Genomic DNA, 20,194 nt, shown 5'->3' on the forward strand with positions numbered 1-20,194 from the left:
TTCGCAGCAAATTTCCCCTGATTCAGTTGAATTACGTGAAATGCCGGTAAAGAGGGAGATTAAATGGATTAAATGAAGAGATGACTGTAACTAAACAAATAACAAAAAAGAAACAGAAGAAAGCTAAATGGAGATTACCGCACCTCTCTCTTTCTCATTGTTATGCAAAACGAAGCAGACATGTAAGACGTGCGTGCAGAGTGTAATTTTGTGAGCAATTATATTTTGTAGATGACTTTGGGTTTGACAATGCCATTATATTCTGAAAGTTATTACTGGCCCATATTTGTCTCATAAATCATCCGTAAAAATAGCAGAGAGTTGCCAAGCACCACGCTGCTTTGTTAATACAAAATTCTCTACGCAGCCATTGCTTTTTGACCCAAATCTCCACATCTCTCAGAAGTGGTAGGACAGAAATCCATAAACATACAAGCAGGGTAACACACTCATATGCACACAAACTCTCCGGAATTGCTCCATTATCTGAGACCTGCAGGCACACAATACCAAGGAGCCGCCTTACCGGCCCATTTTCATTACAGAGATTTAAGATCCTCTAAGAGACAATTAACTCAGCAGATCATGGAAATCAGTTTCATCCTCTGGGCACCTGAGTCAATGGACACATAGTCACTTTAATCTAATTCCTTTTAATTAAGTTCATCCAATTTTGCATTCAATTTTTTCATTGCTCTCAGCCTCTGGGAGAAAGAAAGAAAGAAAGAAAGAAAGAAAGAAAGAAAAAGAAAAGGATGGAATTGGGGACTCAGCTAGGAGAAAACAAGGAATGGCAATTAGATAATTCTGAGTTTGAGGAGAGCACAGTGGAGCTTAGCAGAAAAGCCACATGTGATCATCTGACCATAGCCCTGTGATTTCAGCTCCCGTGCTCTGCTTTTGTAAATGACCATTATTTGAAGAGTTATGTATAAAAGGACATGTGCACTCCATATAAATAATGCACTGGGCAAGACTGTGCTCTAAACATGAGCATCTGCTGCCGAATGACTGGAAATGGTTCATCCTTTGACATGTCTGTGGTTTTAGACCAAGGGACATTTTCTCCTTCTTGTTTTTGCAGCATTCAGTCCAGGGCCCTTGAATGTGAGCTTCTCTTTGGCAGTTTTTCTGTGCGCTAGCTCTTCGTGGGGCATGTTTATTTGTGACCAAAGGAATCTGCCTGTATCAGTGAGCATAAGAAATATCAACATTAAAACCAATGTGAAATTTTACGAAAAGGCTGCAGTTTCAAAGGTCCATGGTATACATATTGTTGGGAAGAAGCAACATGCCCCGTGTAATTAAAATTCAGCAGATTGCAAAAATAAATGTAACATATTTGGCTAAATGGATCTGGAAAATATTGTGGGTAGTAACCAGTCATTTGCCAGGCCTTGAAAAAAAAAAATGTACTGTGGTAAGCATATTATGCTTAAATTAATACAAAATGAAACGTACCAGGAATGTTTTAGCTTTATGCAGTATACTTCAGTTTTTTTTTTATTTAAAAAGGCCCAAATATGCTATATATACTCTAAATATAGACACGTGATCATGAAGGTACTTTTTTTTGCCCGATGCTCTTGCTTTTCGCCAGTCCACATTATACAAATACCTGACAATATAGAACCAAAAATCATATCGGAAATGGAAAAATAATTACTTCTGTGTAGCTTTTATGAAATCAAGAGAAACACATGTCTGGAAGAGACCCTTCCTGAATGCTGGGAGAAATTTGGAAGTTCTGAGGTAGAGAAGGAGATCTTTCCATCACATCAAAGCCAAAACTGAGGACCTGCAGCCTTTTTATTTTGGACCCTTTGTGATTGTGACCACCAGCTGGTGACTTAAGAACCAGTGTTATATGGTCACAACTCCTGGTTCCAGTGACATTCCAGGCAGCAGCATTCTGAATCGGCTGCAGGCTGGACATGGTGCGGTACAGCATTACGGCAATCGATTCTGTTCAAGACAAAGGCGCAGACCGGCTTTTTCGCATCTTGTCGAGATAAAGAGTGGCTCAGTTTACCTATATTTCTCAGCTGCAGGAAACAAGACCTGGATAGGGCAGCAAAATGAGAGCCAAAAGATAGATTAGTACTGAATAAAATGGCCAAGTTTCTAAGACTAGCGGAGGAGTTAAAATTTAGACCATGAGAATTTAGAATGGAAATGATTTGTTTGAGCGTTACAGCATCCCCACCAACCACGAGTACTTCTCCTTTATCAACATTCAGACATAAAAAAGTTATTGGTCATCCTCTGTTGTAATTCGATGGAGCAATTAGTCAAAAAAAAAGCGGGTGGGACCTCATAGGTTTTAATGGAAACACAGAGTTGAGTGTCATCAGTTTACTATTGAACGTTTATACTGATGAGATATAAAAAAGGTTTTTGTTGTTGAATGCACTTCTTCATACCTCGAGTTGCAGGACACTTTGGAAAAAACTTCTGTTTAAAGGACTAACGTTATTGTACACATATAAAGAGAAATTTGAATTTCAGGAAGAGAGTGTAGCAGAAACAAAGAAAGATACTGTGTGTATATTTTGTCGGCAGGTCCATGGAACACCTTTTCACTGTTCAGAAATGAGATCATGGACATGTTGTTCCATGCCAACAGTGTTACGACTGCATCAGCATTTATCAGGGATCTGCTTTTCAAAAATGCATTAGATATGCAGTGACAAAAGGAGAATATCAGGATTGCTCACTCCCAGGTCTTAATCTAGCAGTCTTGGATGCGAGTCTTACCTAACACTATAACACCTGCCGTCTCCTCTAGGTTATAACAGTTCCAGCTGTGAAACTCTGGCCGGTCCTGCTGCTTTCCACTTGGCCCACTGTGTGGGGATGATGGCTAGATGATCCAGCTGTTTCCATGTGTTTTCGATCCCTGGTTTTCACTCTGTCATGTCCCTGAACCTTAGAGCCACACACAGAGCTGACACTAAGCCTTGTTGACACACGTCACTGTTGACAGCAGATGGCCGTATCAATAATTTATCCCCAAGCCGCTTCATACCTTGTCACTGTTTTGCGACAACTCTGTGAAGTCTGACTTGAGAGCCATCCTGTTCTGCTCCCCTATGACTACTTTGCAGTCATCTGAGCCATGACTGACCAGCTATCAGTGGTACTGACACTGGGACAAGTGTAAATGCAACAGACTATAATTAAAGGCAGCAAAAATAGCAGGACCACATCTAAATTCCATAGAAATCTTGAAGCAGAAATAGTTGTCCAGTATTATGCTCAGAAGTGATCATGATCAAACCTAAAGCAGGGTGAACACAATTCATGCAACTGAAAAAGGTTCAGTCATTATTATATAAAGTATAATTAATAGTCAGTATTAATCAGTCTCTGCTGTTTGACAGACACTGCCTCATACTATTTGCTGTAGGGGAAGTGGAATGATGGTAGCCTCAGCAAGGTATTTCGGGATTAACTTCATGACTGATACATATAAAAATTTATTTTAAGGAATGTAAACCTTGGTTTACCAGTCAGCAGTACATTAAAAACTGTTGGATTACAGTAAATGTGCTACCTCTTATTTGTTATAGTGTAGAGGCCAAGGGAACTTCCTTAGCTTAAATCCAGAGCAAAACCTTTGACCCTTTGCACATTTTCCCTTTCTTCCCCTTGAGGATCCATGAGCCAGCAACACTTATTCCGGAAGACTAATGCATTTTTAATATGCCGTTCTCAGACAGACTTTCCCCTGGAGGAATGCTCTTTACACTGTCTATTGACCACTGAGCCACGTGTTTACCACAGGATGAAGGAGAACTTCATTACCTCTCAAGTGAATGTAAAAATAACATGCCACACATCATAGTATCATAGCTCACTCAGCAGTATTTCACTTTATGTCAATGTTGTAGCATTTTAGGCAAGGTCATAAAATGCATCGATATCTCCGGAATGCCACAGTGCAAGTTGTGTTTGACCTGTCAAAGAGTGACCATGTGTCTCCCCACCTTGTCTCTAACTGTTAGCTTTCTTTGACTTTCTGTATCAAGTTCATGGTTATGGCCTGTGAGATGGTGAAAGGATTAGCACCCTGATACCTAAAGGACTGAAACAATCTCAGCAGTGCAGAAAGGTCAGTGTGGCCCTGAATAGACATCGCAAGCATTCCAAAACTTAAAGTCGATTCTTGGATTTGGCCCCAAAGTGGCAGAAAGAATTTCCTCTGCCCCTCTCTCCCACTTTTCTGACAGCTTTGTAAATTAGTACACCACCATCTACTGTGATTATTTATAAATTTGTGATTTGAATTTCAGTTTTATGGAAAGCTAGGTGAGCATTTCTGTAGCAGAAAAATGATGATACCAAATCATCACTGCTTTAATAGTTGTTTCTTTGCTGTTGAATGTGCTTTCTATATTCTCTAATGTCTGTTGCTTTGGAGAAAAGTCACTACCAAATGTAAAACATTTTGTGGATTTTATGCTTAATTGTGTTTAAGTTTCTGTAATAATACTAGATTTCAAGACTTGAAAAGCCCTTTTTGATGTACACTGAGCTAAACCCAAAAATGATAGCGAAAGATTCCTGGAACATATGGTTGCTGGTGGAAGCAAAAGAAGAATCTCAATGAAGCAAGGGGACCAACTTGGGCTACTTTAGAAAGAATGCAGCAACTTAAATGAGTACAGTAAAATAAAAAATAAAAACTTTTAGAGCCAGAAGCCACACGTGTACAGTCAACTTTTCTTCTCCTCTTTAAATTCCACATAGTCCTTTGGTGCTCTTACGTAGTCGGGTAGACATCTCTGTGTCACAGGAGCCATCGTAGATGTTAGGGCCAACATTCATGTACAAGACATCACCATGTCTGCGATATTCGACTAACTGAAAGCAGCTTCTTCACTTTAGTTAAATGATCATGGTTTTTATTTAGCACTCTGCAGAAAGTGAGTCATGAATGGCGGGTATCTCGTTCAGAATAAGAGTTTTGGCGAAGTTCACTACCAAAGGCCTACTAGATGGCAAAATGACAGAATATCTTTCTGAAGAAGGATATTCGCACAATAAAGTTAAAGACTAATGTTAGTTTAACAAACTGACTGTTACTAATGTGCAACCTGTGACATTCGTATCTGCTGCTTTAGAACAGTTTTGAGAGGCTCACAGAGGAAAGAACATAAAATCCCATGGACATTAAGGACGGCGATGACTGAATAACTGCACTCGATATTGGGGTTCTGTTACGATGCTCGGGTTTGTTCAGTCCTGCCTGGTTTTCTTAGTTTTTGTCACTGTCTTTTGTGACATCCTCACATGCTGTTCTTTGCAACTTGCTGAACTTCTTTGTTCTTGTACACCTCAAAAATAGTGACACAGTTGAAATGGCGGTTTACAACTGTGGCTATCTATCATCTATGCCGCTTACTGTTTAATTTGATACATCAAATTATTATTGTCAATTTTATTAATATGATCATTGGTGGGGGGCGTGGTGGCGCAGTGGGTTGGACTGGGTCCTGCTCTCTGGTCGGTCTGGGGTTCGAGTCCCGGTTGGGGTGCCTTGCGACGGACTGGCGTCCCGTCCTGGGTGTGTCCCCTCCCCCTCCGGCCTTACGCCCTGTGTTGCCGGGTAGGCTCTGGTTCCCCGTATGGGATGAGCAGTTCAGGAAAATGTGTGTGTGTGTGAGATCATTGGTGTAGTTGTTGCTGCTGCTGCTGTTGTTGAGGAACACATTTTTATGTAATTCCTCAGCCCGTGAACTGTTAAGTTTACAAACAGCGAAGATGTCAGTACTCCCACGGCTTTGCTTGTTCTATTACGTGTGTTATTTATGGCAGTTATGTGCAGCAAATTGTGTGTTTATGTCATTGTGCTTACCCTGCTGATTTGTACATCTGTGTTGTTGGCCCAGCCAGCGCTCTCTGTGAAGAACCAGCAGAAGCCTTTCTGTGTCACTATGCGCAATGACAGTACCCCACAATTTATTGTTATTAGATGGCTCTTTTAACTATGTGCTATGTAAATGCAGAAGAAATACTCATTTATTTTTGCTAGCGGAAGCACACCTCGAACCCTTACCCGACGAAAATCTAATCCACGCATATCATTAGATATATGTCCAACGTAAAACTACACAACCCACAATCCCCGACTTGCTCTGGAGTCATATGATCATGTACGAGGAGCAGGTGGCTTAGCATCATGTGATGTTGTTAGTCCCAGCTGAGTGTGTAAGCTGCTGCGCCTGATCTGAGTGCTAGCCCTGCTCTATCGCCTGTGGAAGGTAATGTGAGAAAAAGCCTTTTTACTCCTTTTTTCTCTGGGTGATTGGATGGTGCTCTGCCATCAGAACTGCTGAGGATGGGAGGAGATGAGGAGATGAGGAAAGGGAGGGGGGCAGAGGAGGAACTCATTTTACTCTGGCAACGCAACGTGGTGCCAGCAGCAGCAGCAGGGAGAATAGTCAGTGGTGTGTGTGCGTGCATGTGTGCGTGCGTGTCTGTGTTTTGGGATGGAGCCCACTACAACACATTGTACCGAGCATCTCCCCTCCAGGCCATATTCTGGTTGAATAGGGCGGTTTCCGGGGACTCCTTGTTACCAAGCGCCTCCACGGTTTCCATCAGCAACGGGCCCGGAACAAACAAACAGTGAGTAATGTGCTCAGGCAGCAGGTCTACATCTGCTACAAAGCCGGCCAATCAATGGTAACCGTTTACCTTTTCGGCCAATCGGAGCGACCCATCACAAGCACTTTCCTTATATTCGGTGCAGGGTGCTGCAGGTGAACAGATTGGACCACTGTGATGCCAGTATAAACACCCAGCAAGCACAGTGCACCTGTGAACACTTGTACAAGTGTGTACTTTGTGTGTCCAGGGACAAAGTGTGAATGCATGCGTATTTATTCTCAGTCTATGACCACATACCCAGCAGGTTCCTTCTCACTTGCACCTTCCTGAATCCCTGCCCTATGACCTTGCGTTCGCTGCCTCCCTCACTCCCCCTCTACGCTGTCTCTTTGTCTCTTCAAACTCCACTTGTGCACGGCATGGGCAGGAGAGTGGACGACGTGGGCGTCGGCCAGATGAGTCATCCCGCGCTGCCCACCTCGGCGGCGCAAGCCGACGGTCGCCTCCTCCCTCTGCCGTCCGTATTTGGACGGACAGGAAGTCCATATACAGCGGGTATACTTTGATGTGCCTCCGTTGCGCATCCCAGACAGATGGTCTCATCGTTTCGGATTTTTGTGCTTCTTTTTTATTTGAAATGGAGGGCTGTTTTGGGATTTAAAGTGATTTATTGCTAATTGTTTATTTTCTCAGCTTGTGACTTTTATAGCATCCTCAGCCTTCTCCTTTGTAGGATCCCTGACAATAATAGGGCACCCCAGGGAAGTTAAGAATATCAATAGCTATTAAAATCACATACATACAGTGTATATATATATATATATATATATGTATGTGTGTGTGTATATATGGATATATACACGGTATACTTGCATCAGAGAGAAGGAATTTGAAATGATGCCACGATGACGAATGCTATTATTTTAGTTGTGTGTGTGTGTGTGTGTGTGTCACAATAGTTAGTCAGGAGGAGAGCTGATTCAGAAGGGGGTACCCTTGTGCCCTCTCTCTATTGTTAGGCTGCTATTAGAATTGCCATTTCTGCTTGTCCAAATATGGTAATTATAGATTATGTGGAGAAGTAACTGATAATTGTCAGGTTAAGAGACTCTGCAGTTGCTACGCAGTGAGCTTCTGTGTGACATTGGCTGGGTGTAGCTTGTTTCTGATTTTCTTTGAGTGGGTGTCTTGTGATTGGTGCCTTGGTGTGCAAATTGATTGATTAATTAATCGCGGTACATTATGTCGGGTTTCGAAAGCTACTATGTATTGCGGGAAATCAAATGTTTTCATTCATCTGCAGAGAACAATTGAAAGAAGCTTAGTTACAGAGGCATGATTTTATTGGTTTGTTAGTTAAATTTTTGTTTGGTAGCTTTGAAGCAGTAGAGGAATTCCCAATAGACCTTGTATCAAACCAAGTTTGTATTACTTCTAGTTTATTTATTTCAAGTAACTTTCTAAAACTTTTTGAACGTTGGGCTACACTAAACTACACAGCGTTTCGTTATTTATGTTTATAATATGTTAAATTTCTAGAATTTACGTTTTACCTTATTGTTTTTTAAAAATGAAAGCAAATATTATTTCTGAACGCTGTGTAGAAAAGCTTTCCCATATTTAGCAGGTATTATAGGAAGTTTGAATACACATCTTCCTGCTTTCCTGGAGACACACAGTTGAAGTAAAAGCACAAAAAAAAATGCATGGAAGTTCAATGTTTTTCTTCAGTAAATTGGAAGCTTATTCTGGCCAATATGTCCACCCTGTAAAACCCTGTCCACGGTGTACCCTGATTGGCCTACAACCCAGCAAAGAACAAATGGTTCTCAATAATGACTTATTTCTTGATGTATTTATTTAACAATCGTTTATTTTTATATTTTATAAACGACAAGTATTCTTTAGTAATTGTAAACATTACGCTGACTGAGAAAATACTAATAAGGGAAAAAGCTTATGATGTTCCCTTAATATCTTTATTGTTTAAAGGTCCAAGCTTCATCTGGGCTCAAGACAAAACTCTTAATTGCTGCCCCTGATGGTTTAATAGGCAAATGAACCAGCAGGTCACATTATTACCATTACTACCATTTAAAAGAAGAGAAACATGTAGTCCCAAAGACTGGTCTACATTCATTTTCTCCATTAGTGCTCCACAAAAGATGCTGCCGAGCAAATTGACACAATGAAGTCATAATTAAAAACGGCAATTTTCAAGTTCCAATATGACAGATCATTAAAAATAATTTGCTTGCCGCATTGCTAAGTATTAGTGGGAATGTCGCAAGCAGAATTGGATTGCAATTACCACACTGCGTAAGTGGCCGACTGGAGGCCTGTGTGGTGAATGGGCTACTGCGAGACAGAAGGGAGCGTAGTGAAGGGCCGCTTAACGAGGACCGGGGCTAGTCTCCATTTGTCCGCAGGTTCATAGAGGCGAGGCCCCTGCCGTCACAGATAACAAGCTCCGGGGGCCTGTGATGTGCAGGTAATTGGTGGGCAGCACATGAGGCATCATTAAAATAATCAAGCCGTTGAAAGATGAGGGTGCGAGACACGTATTGGCCAGGCACAGCATTTGACATCAGGAGTCCTAATAAGACCATCAGGCGTAGACTAACCTTTACAAAACGTTTTCTGTGCCACTATAGCCGATGGGCAGCATTGTATAAATATTTGAGCAAAGTACTTACCCTGAACTGATACGGTAAAAATTACCCAGCTGTATAAATGGATAAATCAGTGTAAATAGCTTTGGGAGTTGCTTTGGAGATGAGTGCCACATAAATATCGCCAAAGTGTTATTTCTTTGCAGCAGTGTCTGTGTTTTATTTTCCATTTTGACTAACTACGGTTGTCCAAAAGTTCATAATGCCAAAACCCCAAGACCCATCTCATGGTGCATTGGCTTTCTGGTCTTTCTTCTCTGGTGAAGAAGGGCTGGGATTAATTTAACCTACAGTCATGGATGCAACAAACAAACAAACAAATGTAAGTTGATTGGTATCAGATTTATGCTGAGTAATCAGTTTTATCTGTTGTTTAACCGATTTCTATTTACTTTAGGGGTTGGGTATAAGCAGGCAAAGCCTTGTGATCATGGATTCCTGGATCCCGTGATTCCCTGTAATTGCTGGATCTTACCAATGTGTTTTATGGGAGAATTTGACTTTGCGATGCAGAATGAGTTTCTTTATTTGTGTTTTAAAGGGTGTCAAAGTCTGCCAGTCATTTGTAATTTATGATTAAACTCAAAGCAACATGTGATTAAGAAATGAAAATAATAGATGTCACTGGTAAGAAGGGGCTAGGGCCTGCTGTGTGGCAGGTCTGGGGTTCGAGTCCTACTTGGGGTGCCTTGCGATGGACTGGCATCCCTTCCTGGGAGTGTCCCCTCCTCCTCCAGCCTTGCGCCCTGTGTTGCCGGGTTAGGCTCCAGCTTGCCGCAACCCCACTTGGGATAAACGGCTTCAGCCTGTGTGTGTGGTAGGAAGGGTTTCCGAAAGCACACAGCCGTAGATGTATCTGTGTCTATTCATGTATTGTAGACGCTCTTGGCTCAGCCAATGAGCTGCTCTGAAGGAGCAGTTGACGACAGAATCGCATATGTCTGACAACAAGTCTTTTAGCATGAGTCAGCACTGCTGTGATTGGGCTTTGCTGTCTTCAGACAAATAAATGAATAAAATAAGGAAAAGAAGAAAAGGGGAAAGATGCTGCTTTGCCTTTGTGTGTACCACAGAGAGGTAGTTTATTGCTCATTTTCACCCACCTCTCCAGGTTCCTCATTTACAAGTTGTTTTTCAGAATTGTTATTGCCATAGCTCTAAGAAAAGTGTAATACTCAGACAGGTGTTTAACGCCATCTCGGTGCTTCGGCACGACAGGGCTCCTTGTCATGGACAGTGTAGGCGTTCGCAATCTGCGTCAAAGCGGATATTTTCACCTGCGTCGATTGATGCCGGGGACCTGCGGAATGTGCGCTGATTGCAGAAGACTGAGTCAGCAGTCACCGTGTTTCGAGGGCTGGGAGGTGGGCTCGTCTCGAAGCGGCACCTTTTCGTGAATCATTTCCTGGCTCGGCCTGGGGATTGAAAAGAATGTTCTTACGGGCTAAGAATGGTGATGGTTGTTGCTGAAACAGGGTACCGGTACTGAAGTGTACCACATGGACCGTGCTCAATAATGACTGGCAAATGTGTTTTAATAGACACACCTCTCTCTTGGAATCCGTAGGTATTTCTGAGGAGTGCCAGTCAAAAGTTTGAGTACGCATGGGTCAATACCTGCGTGGAAGTGAAAGCAAAGTTCCCAGAAGATGTTGAGGGGTTTCTTAGTGAGACTTGTTAACCAAATGCCTCGTGAAAAGAATGAGTTTGTGGCAAGCGCGTTCAACGTTTTGAGCCGTGATGTACGTGTGCCGTGGATGCAGATGTGACCGGTGCCCTATCTGTCAATGCCCTCGGAGACACGCGATCGTTTCAGGTCAGCGGTTATTGAGACGAATCGGTGCATGCGTTGAGACCTGCCGGCACTGGCTGAGACAGAGGTGGCTGTCGTGTCTGTATTGTTGTTGTTTATTAGTTCCAGCTCATGAGTGTATGAATGTCAGCTCCTCCATGTGGATGAAGTCATCGGTTCTTGTCTGCGTAGGTTTGACTAAGCAGATGTAATGGATTGGAACAGCACATATTTGACATTTCTGTGTTAAATATAGTACAGTTTGAACCGCTGTTTATTTCATATCACTAATAGTTGTGCATGTTTTACTAAGCATAAAGATGAACCCATTAGTAATATGAAATACTGGACTGGGGTTGCTCCGAAATGTAAAGCAGAAACTGACATTATCTCATGACTTATTTTGTGCCAGGCTCTCCTAGAAAAAATCTGAAAATTGCCCTTGCCTATTTTATATTTTCACAACTATATAAGGCCCCAAGGAGACTGTTGACACTTGATCCTGCTCCATTGAATGTATGCGCTTTAGTTTACACTTCTGGTCCTGCAGCAGTTCTAGAATTTCAAAGCTGGTAAAGTACCATCTAGCGAAGGGTTTTCTGTAAATTGTGTTACAAAATTTAATAATTCACACAGTCGGATTTATCAACCTTTAATGCACGTGTCCTTTACGTGGTGTAAACCTTTTTTCAACTTTCGCACATCAGGTTTATGTAAATGAAGAATTTATAATGCTAAAGCAGGTCTATTCATTCCTGACAGATGTTGTATGTAATTTTCACTGTTTTCACACTGAAGGCGGTCTTTTAACTCTATGGAATTATAAGAAGGAAAAAGAAAAAATATTGAGAAAAGATGACTTCAAGGTGATTTGAAAACATTGATTGGTTAAAAAAAAAAAAACTGATTTGCAAAATCTTTTTTTGGAAAAAATGAAAATCTATGCAAATATAGTCCAAGTGGTCTTCCACTGATGACAGAGTGCAGTTCCATCGTAAGTTGACTTCGTTGTTAGTCGATTTATACTGCGCTATATGAACTTTAAGGATATTTTCCTTAATTTCACATATTTGTGTTATTTCTAACATTGAATAATAATATCACTACAGCACCTACATTATTACCTTAGGCTTTACGACCAAACATCGGGACACATACATTTAGACACAGAAAATAATAATAGTGTTCATAGTGAATTCAGAACAGCTTGAGGCAGACAACTGCAGTCAGAGAGAGGAAGCCGAGTGGTTGCCTGTCAGTGAATGAACCCTCCCCTTTCTCCTGCAAGATTTCCATCTCACTTCCTGATCCTGTTGTGATGTCCAGGGTCACCCCAGGGTACGGTCCACCTCGTAATGAAAGATGTGGCCTTTGTCGTCACCCCCCGCGACAATAGATGAAGCAGCTATGGTTTCGCCCTGGGAAGTGGAGGTCCAGGAGGCAATGGCCGCAGGGCCCAGCATATGCAGGGAGGAGAGGGGGACCAGAAGGCCTCATCCTGGATGTCCAGTCAACCATCTGTTCATCTTCCTAATAAGGGCCAGAACCCCCGAAACCACGTATTGGGGACTAGGGGTGTGCCCCCCAACCCCATTGGTTTAAGAAGAAAGTAGATTAAGGGCTGATGATCATGACTTGATTTCCAGTGTCTGCAGTTGGCAAAAACACAAGACTCTTCACATTCTCCACATGTTCTCTTCTCTAATTCTCTGGGGTTACTGCATGCTCAGGTAACGTGTCCGATCCCAGCCGTAAGCCATCGGACACCGCCTCATTCTGCATATCCCGTGGTCGTCCTTTGGTCATTGCTTAGTCACATGACAATCTCTTTCTTCCAAAGTGAGTTACAGAGCTTGCAGGTCACACTCCCTGTGAATGGTGCTGCTTCATTGGAAATTTAGGAAACCCGGTCCATGTGTCTTCCTAGTTAGAGCCAAAATGGACGCCTTAGGGGGAGAACAGCTTTCCTGCTCACCCAGGATGTCAGTGTTCTGAGCCAGAACCCCGAGTTGCTCCAGTGTGCGTTGCATTATGACAGAATGTCCCCCGGAGTCTGCAATTTCCGAAAAAGCAAAATAGTTCTGAGAGTGTTTAGTGTCCAAGAAAGCAATAAATCTTTCATGCACTACATAAACAAGTAAAGAAAAAAACAGTGCTATACAAAGGTCAGCAGTCATGTAGTGTCTGACCTTGTTTCAGTTTTCCTTCTAGCACCCTTTGCTTTCTTTGTTTCTAAGGAAGTTTGAACATGTGCATAGGCTTAAGGTCCACAGTTTCAAGGAAGGTGTTTTCACGAAATCTGAGAGAATATTAGGAAAGGACACACCATCACAGGACCATAACGCTTCTCTAGAGGCAGTCTGGACCCCCGGAAACCCAGGTTCTGGTCAGATCTTGTCAGATTTTGTTGAATCAAGTCTGAAGAAGAGTGTCAAAGTCAGCACTAGAAGGTAACCGTGTGGGGCTAGTCGACGCTGCACTTGTAGAATGTCCCAAAGGTGCTCTTACTTTGCGTGTGAGGTCTGTTGGTCACATGATTATTTCATGTTTCTCTGAACCAGAAATGGGGCAGCTGTTAGTGTAGCGGTTAGAGCTAGAGAACAGTCTGTCTGAACCGCTTGCCCCGTATGGGGTCGTGGGGAGCCGGAGCCTAATCCAGCAACACAGGGCGAAAGGCTGGAGGGGACACACCCAGGACGGGATGCCAGTCCGTCGCAGGGCACCCCAAGCGGGACTCAAACCCTGGACCCACCGGGGAGGAGGACCCGGTCCAACCCACTGCGTCACCGCACCCCCACCTAGAGAACGGTACTTACCATAAATTGCTCCAGTACAAATTACCCAAGTATATAAATGGGTAAATAATTGTAAGTAGCTCAACATTGTAAGTCACTTTGGAGAAAAGTGTGAGCTAATTGAATAAATGTAAATGTAACACCTTCTGTCACCTTCCGGAGATGGGTACGCTAAGGTCTTTCCTATTTCATTGACTTAAAGGTCACCTTAAGAGTCTGTGTTCACTCCACGGTGGGTCCACAATGCCGCTGTAAGTTGTACTGACATGTCACTTCACTCCAGGAGGGGTAGCGGAGTCACATGAACACCCTTGGCATCTGTTCCTGGAACACATCCCAAGTGACAGCATATATGAGACACTGCGTTCTCCGACACCTTGTCTGAAAGAAAATAATAATAAAACGCATTTCAGTGCTTTTCCTCAAGGTATCCCAGAAGGCACCACATGTTCTGCGATAATCTGACAATCAGCACAGGCACATGACTAATTAAACAATTTGGTATTTATTACAAAGCATCTGTGCAAAGCAATCAGTTTGACAACATTTCCAAAAATGTGCAATAAGATTTCACCCCCGCCCCAGTTTTCATCCGCTGTTTGTTTTATCTGTCTGTCTGTCAGTTTGCTTGTTTGTTATCTTTATACAGTTTGGAGGCTCCTTTATTAAAATCGATACGTTTTTTTATAATATATAATTCTGTGTGTTAGTTGGCAGGTGATTTGCAGTCACATTGTATAACACCAAGGGGGTGCAGTGGCGCAGCAGGCTTGGCTGGGTCCTGCTCTCTGGTGGGTCTGGGGTTCGAGTCCTGCTTGGGGCACCTTTTGATGGACTGGCGTCCCATCCTGGGTGTCTCCCCTCCCCCTCCAGCCTTACGGCCTGTGTTGCTGGGTTAAGCTCTGCTTCTCTGCGACCCTGCTTGGGACAAGCGGTTTCAGCAAGTGTGTGTGTGTGTGTGTGTGTGTGTTGTCTAACAGCTGGAATTGAGACATATGGTAAATGTCAGTGAATATATATACACCACTATCAGTATTTCCATTGACCTTATTGTCCTCAAATAACTCATCGGTTTGCCCCTTTTTTTTTTTTTTTCTTTTCACATGACTTAATTTACTCTTTATATTTGATCTTCTGTCAGTATCTTAGAGTTGTAATCATTTAAACCAATTATTTAAATGAATTATAAATTCATTTTGTTTCGCCACTGAGGCATATATACCTTTATTTACAGCAAAGTATTTTGAGATTCATCTTTGGAAGGTGTTCGAGGCAATATTTATGTATAAAAATAAGGCCGTTGTCATAATTATTAATGACTGTGAATATTAGTATTAAATCAATGAGAGTTACTGAGACAACTTCTGCATAGTTAATTTTTTCAACAGGTGCCCCTGTTAATCCCTTTGGTGATGTGATACCAGAATGAATGCCTGAAAATTACTGGATTCTTATTACAAGATCTAGAATAAAATATTTGTAAACAAACGCATACGTGCGTGTTTGGGAGTACGTGATCGATGACGCGTTGCTTAGCACACGTTTTAAAAGCATCGTCCCAGTTGTGTAAACTTAGTGGTTTTTTTGAAGATGGACATGACTATGAAAATATATAGGGTTTTTGGCACAGTTCAGACAAGAATTTTGCTTCTCCGTCACACTTGGACACTTTTCTTAAATTTGTAACCATATGTTGCTGTGAACGCTTCAATCACGTATGGAAAATGTTTTCCAATTACAGAAGGTCACAGTCCGTTAGCCATAATAGCCGTTGGGATAAACTCGAGTTGTGGTGACATAGTTTTCCAGAGGGCTTCTGAGGACCGCGGCTGGTCTGTCTGTGCTGCGAGCCGGGCGGTCAGCTACAGTGATTACCCACAGCAACCCATCACAAAGAATTTGGTTTGTGCATTACTTGCAAAGTGGATTCCATCTCCTTTTCCTTTTTCAGCAGGAAATAATAGGCCTGAATCTTCAAACTACAGCTCCTCTGTCGGGATCCTCAGATTAGCACTTTGTCAGAGGCGCCACAGTGGGTGAACTATGGCTTGGCGCAAATCTCTATTCTCTTCATCCAAGCAGTCGCTTATAGGTCAGTAGGTCTTTCTGGATGCTGCATTCTACCCTGCCCGTTGCCAAACGACTTTCTGCTCTTTCCACTCCATTTCTTGTTTTCTTCCAATGTAATTTGACATTCTCTCTGACACACTGCTGCTTCCCCCACAAGCTCCTCTTAGCAATTTCTTCACAAATTATGGTTCGCGGAAAGGATAATGCTAAATGCCTAAATGCTGTCTTTCCTCCACTCCAAGGTGTGCCCTGTCTAGTCTAATGCTCCGTGCATCCAGGAAAGGCTCTGGATCACCACAGCCCTGACTTGGACAAGCAGTTAATGAGATGTTTGAGAAAAATGAAATTTGGCACATTAAACAGAAGCAGACTGTCCAGACAAAGACTAAACCTGCTTTTTTATTCTGATTTAGATGTGTATGGAAACCAAGAAGTATAAAGATGTATAACTGTTGCATCAATCCCAAGCAATTTTTGTCACAAATTGAGTTACTTTTGTTCCGGTCATGATTTGGACTGCTGAATTCATTGCACTGTTGTCAAGTGAGAGGGCATGAAAGCCCTCAGATGATCAGTGTTATGACAGACATCAGAAAGATGGAAGCTACTCCCAGTCCTCCACATCTCAGAAGAGACTGACCCCTTAACCTGTCTTTGGCCATCTGAAAGCTAAAGGGAAACAGGAGAGGGCACACGGTTCAGAGAATCAAAGCCAGATTTCCACTTGAGCCAGTGCTGCATTCCCCAATAGACACTGTAAGCACAGTGCCTAGGGCTATCAAAGGGTTTACAAAGGGAGGAGAATTTTTAAAAAGCCAAAAAAATTGTGAGAAGGGGAGGGGGGGGAAAAAAAAAAAAAAACATTGGCACAAATTTAATGCAAGAAAAACATTTCATTTTCAAAAAGAGAAATTCTACAATTAATAGTCATTTCATAAGAAAGTTTTTGTGTTTTTGGCTTGTCCATCGATCTCATAGTTTAGCATGAGAATATCTTAAATTGCATTATGTCAATTGATGTAATTCAGTTTTTTGCCCCTATTTTTGAAAATGCCTAAAAAAGCATCCATGAACACCAACATTCTCGTCCTGGATTGAGCCTAGTACTTGAACAATAATCGTTGTTATGAACTGGCTAAGTCTTTGTGTCCTTGTTTCTCGATAGACTGTAAGTAAGCCTACAGTGCAGTGCATTACAGCGCTGACCTCGTGACTCTGAGGTTATTGACCCAAATCCTGGATTATTCAGATTTCTTGCCCATTGTCACTATAACAAGACGCTTGGTGGACTCAACCAACCTTGAGGTTATAATCCGGTACCTCTGAGCAATATGACAAACTGCATTAATTTTTAGGATTGGAAGTCCAGTAAGACGAAATACGTGAAAGTTTTGGACTTTGTACCTTCAAAGTAAGATTTAACCACAAGTCCCTTGGCAACACAGTCATGCTCTTTCCCAGATGCTCATTATAAAGTGCGTAGACGGCATTCGAGGACACCTTTCACCGTCGGCTGTTTCTTTTATTTGCAGCACAAATACCGCGTAAGTATTTCTGTTGATGAGATGTCACGGAAGAATAGCTGTGTAGAAGTTTAGAAATAGTCAAAATGCTCACCGTGACAGTATGCAGTGTGTTTCAAATGCACTCGTTTCCACAAAATGGCACAGGCTGTAGTGTTTTGTGCCGAAAGCGCCTTATTTGATGTGATAATTTGTGAATAAGTACGGCCTTGAATCCATTGATATTACCTACATAAACATAACTTGGGCCTGGGATGTTATGACCATCTTCCTTTAACACCTGTTGAGTTCTATTGCTATACATCCAGTGCAGATAGAGTTGGTTTTATCAGGGAATGCTTGGTGGGGGGTGTGGGGGTAAACAGTCACTTGAATAAGGTATGTTTGACCGTGGGGAACAGTGAAATATCACTGTTAAACACTCAGCTAGAAGGATAAACTGCTCTTCTACATCAAAGAACAACTCAGAAAGGCAAACTGTTTGACGACAAACGGTGAATATAAGTATTTCTTGAGGTGGTTCGTGATGGAGAAAGCGCTACTAAAATGACTTTAGTAAAACAACGGATCCACTTCTTGACTCTTCAGGAACTTTAACTGCTTGTACAATAGGAAGAGATTCCCCCCCCCCATTTTCCGTGCCAGAGGTTTGTAGACATCATGTACACTTGCTCATCCATTACAGACCAACGTCGGCTTTATAACCAGTGCTGAATAGACAGATCGAGCTTGACTTATTATGCCCTGATAATATATGCATCCAGTTGGAGTGGCGGTCATCTTTAACACTGGAATAAGTAAAGATGGCACAAAAAAACATGTTTTAGACTACCTGTGAACGCCTTTGTAAATGTTATGTACTTTTTTTTTTTTTGGGGGGCTCAAACTTTTACAAGCAAAAATTTAAAAAGGTTAGAGCCCATTTGTTGTTATAGTAAAGATCAGTTTAATAGATATTCCCATAATACTGAAATATGAAATGCATGGTAGCTCTGTGCTCTTACTGAACCAATAATTGGGAAAATGCCAGAATGGTTAAACAGCAGATTTGTTTTCCTCTCTGCGCTGCACCACAGCATCATTGCATGGAAAAATTCATCATGTGCTAGTTCTCATTTGTACATTTAATGCTAACAGATTACACGCTAACAGCTTAGTTTATTTTCTTTTCTAATGCCCCGATTTCACTTCTGCCTATTGAAGGTGTATTTGTTCTCAAGCATCATTTAAAGGATGAAGCTTACAGCACATAAACACTAGAGATGCTTAATATTTAATATCGGGCAATCATACAGGCAATTTGTCTGAATGGAACCCTGGGTTAGTTTTTACTAACACGAGAGGGGACGGAATATGTAAACATCACAGTTAACCCTGTGTTCCTGGGTGACACAAACAACAAAGCAGCCTTTCAGGAATTGCTTTTAAGACCAGGTCTGTTCCCCCCCCCCCCCCCCCATTGACATGAATAATTCAAGAGTGTTTTAAAAGATCTTTTCCTCAAAGAAAAGGGCTTTTTTTTTTTTTTGGAAAATACAGCAGGCCAGAACTCACCCATGGGGTAGCATCAAGTCTGTAGATAAAAGGCAGGATTTAACGTGAGGTGTTAACCCACCTGACAGAGCACGCAGTGGGAAATTTGCAAACGCCCTGCTGTAGGTTTTTCTCCTAGAGTACTTTCATGCTCCAAGGTCATGATTTAAGCCCCCCCCCACTTTGACAAAACAATCTAAATTCTCCCTAGTTTTTTAACATAAAGACAGGGCACAGTCCATGGTACTTGACTCCATTCTTACAGTACTGGCATCTTAACGTTTGTAGCTCTGCTTATACTGGAAGGAAAAGTCTGTTTTATTTGTCCTCATCTGTGTTGTGCCAGTAAAATTTTATTATGGGGCTGCCAGGTTATTCACATATTTCTTGTGGATTTAAATTAGCTGCTTGCTTCATAACTTCAAATCAGCAATTTTTATTAGTCTCTATAAACATTGATTTGACTTTAACATTAACTTGGCTTCAGCATATTTACAATGCATGCAGTATGACCCATGTTATATTTATTACTTCAGTTAAAGGATTTGGTCAATGGTGTTTGTAAATGTAAACACAGCACAGTGTCATCATGTGATTTACTTTGGTGTTGAGTAGGAGACACTGCTGGCTGATGAAAACATGGTTTTCCTGGTGCTTCATAGCACTGAAGCCATAAGGTAGGAGGGGCTGCCAAAAGTTTATTGGTTCTCTTAATGAAACTCTTCCTGACATGATCATAGAGTCTTTGAGGCTTTGTGTTTGCATCATACAGATGCTCCACTGTGTCCTTGTGGTAACTGCAGTTCTTGTGATCCCTCCTCACCTCCTCTGTGCTGTATGGATTCCCTCTTATATTCATCCAGCTGGTGTTGTTCTCCAGAGCAACTTAGAATGTTAAGCTACTTACAGTTATTTATCCTTTTATACAATGGCATGATTTTATTGGGGAAACTCAGGATACATACCTTGATCAAGGGTACTTGAGCAAGAGGCGGGATTTGAACCTGGGTCCTTAAAGTCCAAAGGCAGCAGATCTTTCTGCCTTTTCTCTTTTTGCCTCTTTATTTCACATGTTGTCTTTATAACGTTCCAATATACCCTTTATGTTTCTTCATTATTTATTTTATTTTCTCTCCAACCTGAAGGCTTACACTACATTATACCTTGTAGTTTTTTTTTTTTTCTTTTTTCTAC

General features: G+C 41.8%; 1 protein-coding gene across 3 annotated transcripts in view; it reads left to right on the plus strand.

The window, feature by feature from the left end:
* The first annotated feature begins 6,200 nt into the window (after positions 1 to 6,200).
* Positions 6,201 to 20,194, plus strand: part of tsnare1 (T-SNARE Domain Containing 1) — a 148,488-nt gene continuing 134,494 nt past the window's right edge. For all 3 annotated transcript variants that reach the window (XM_018756973.2, XM_018756974.2, XM_018756975.1), the window contains exon 1: positions 6,201 to 6,266. The gene's annotated coding sequence lies outside the window, so the exon portion shown is untranslated. The remainder of the gene's footprint in view (positions 6,267 to 20,194) is intronic.

Source organism: Scleropages formosus, chromosome 8 (genome assembly GCF_900964775.1).
Source record: "Scleropages formosus chromosome 8, fSclFor1.1, whole genome shotgun sequence".
Taxonomy (NCBI): domain Eukaryota; kingdom Metazoa; phylum Chordata; class Actinopteri; order Osteoglossiformes; family Osteoglossidae; genus Scleropages; species Scleropages formosus.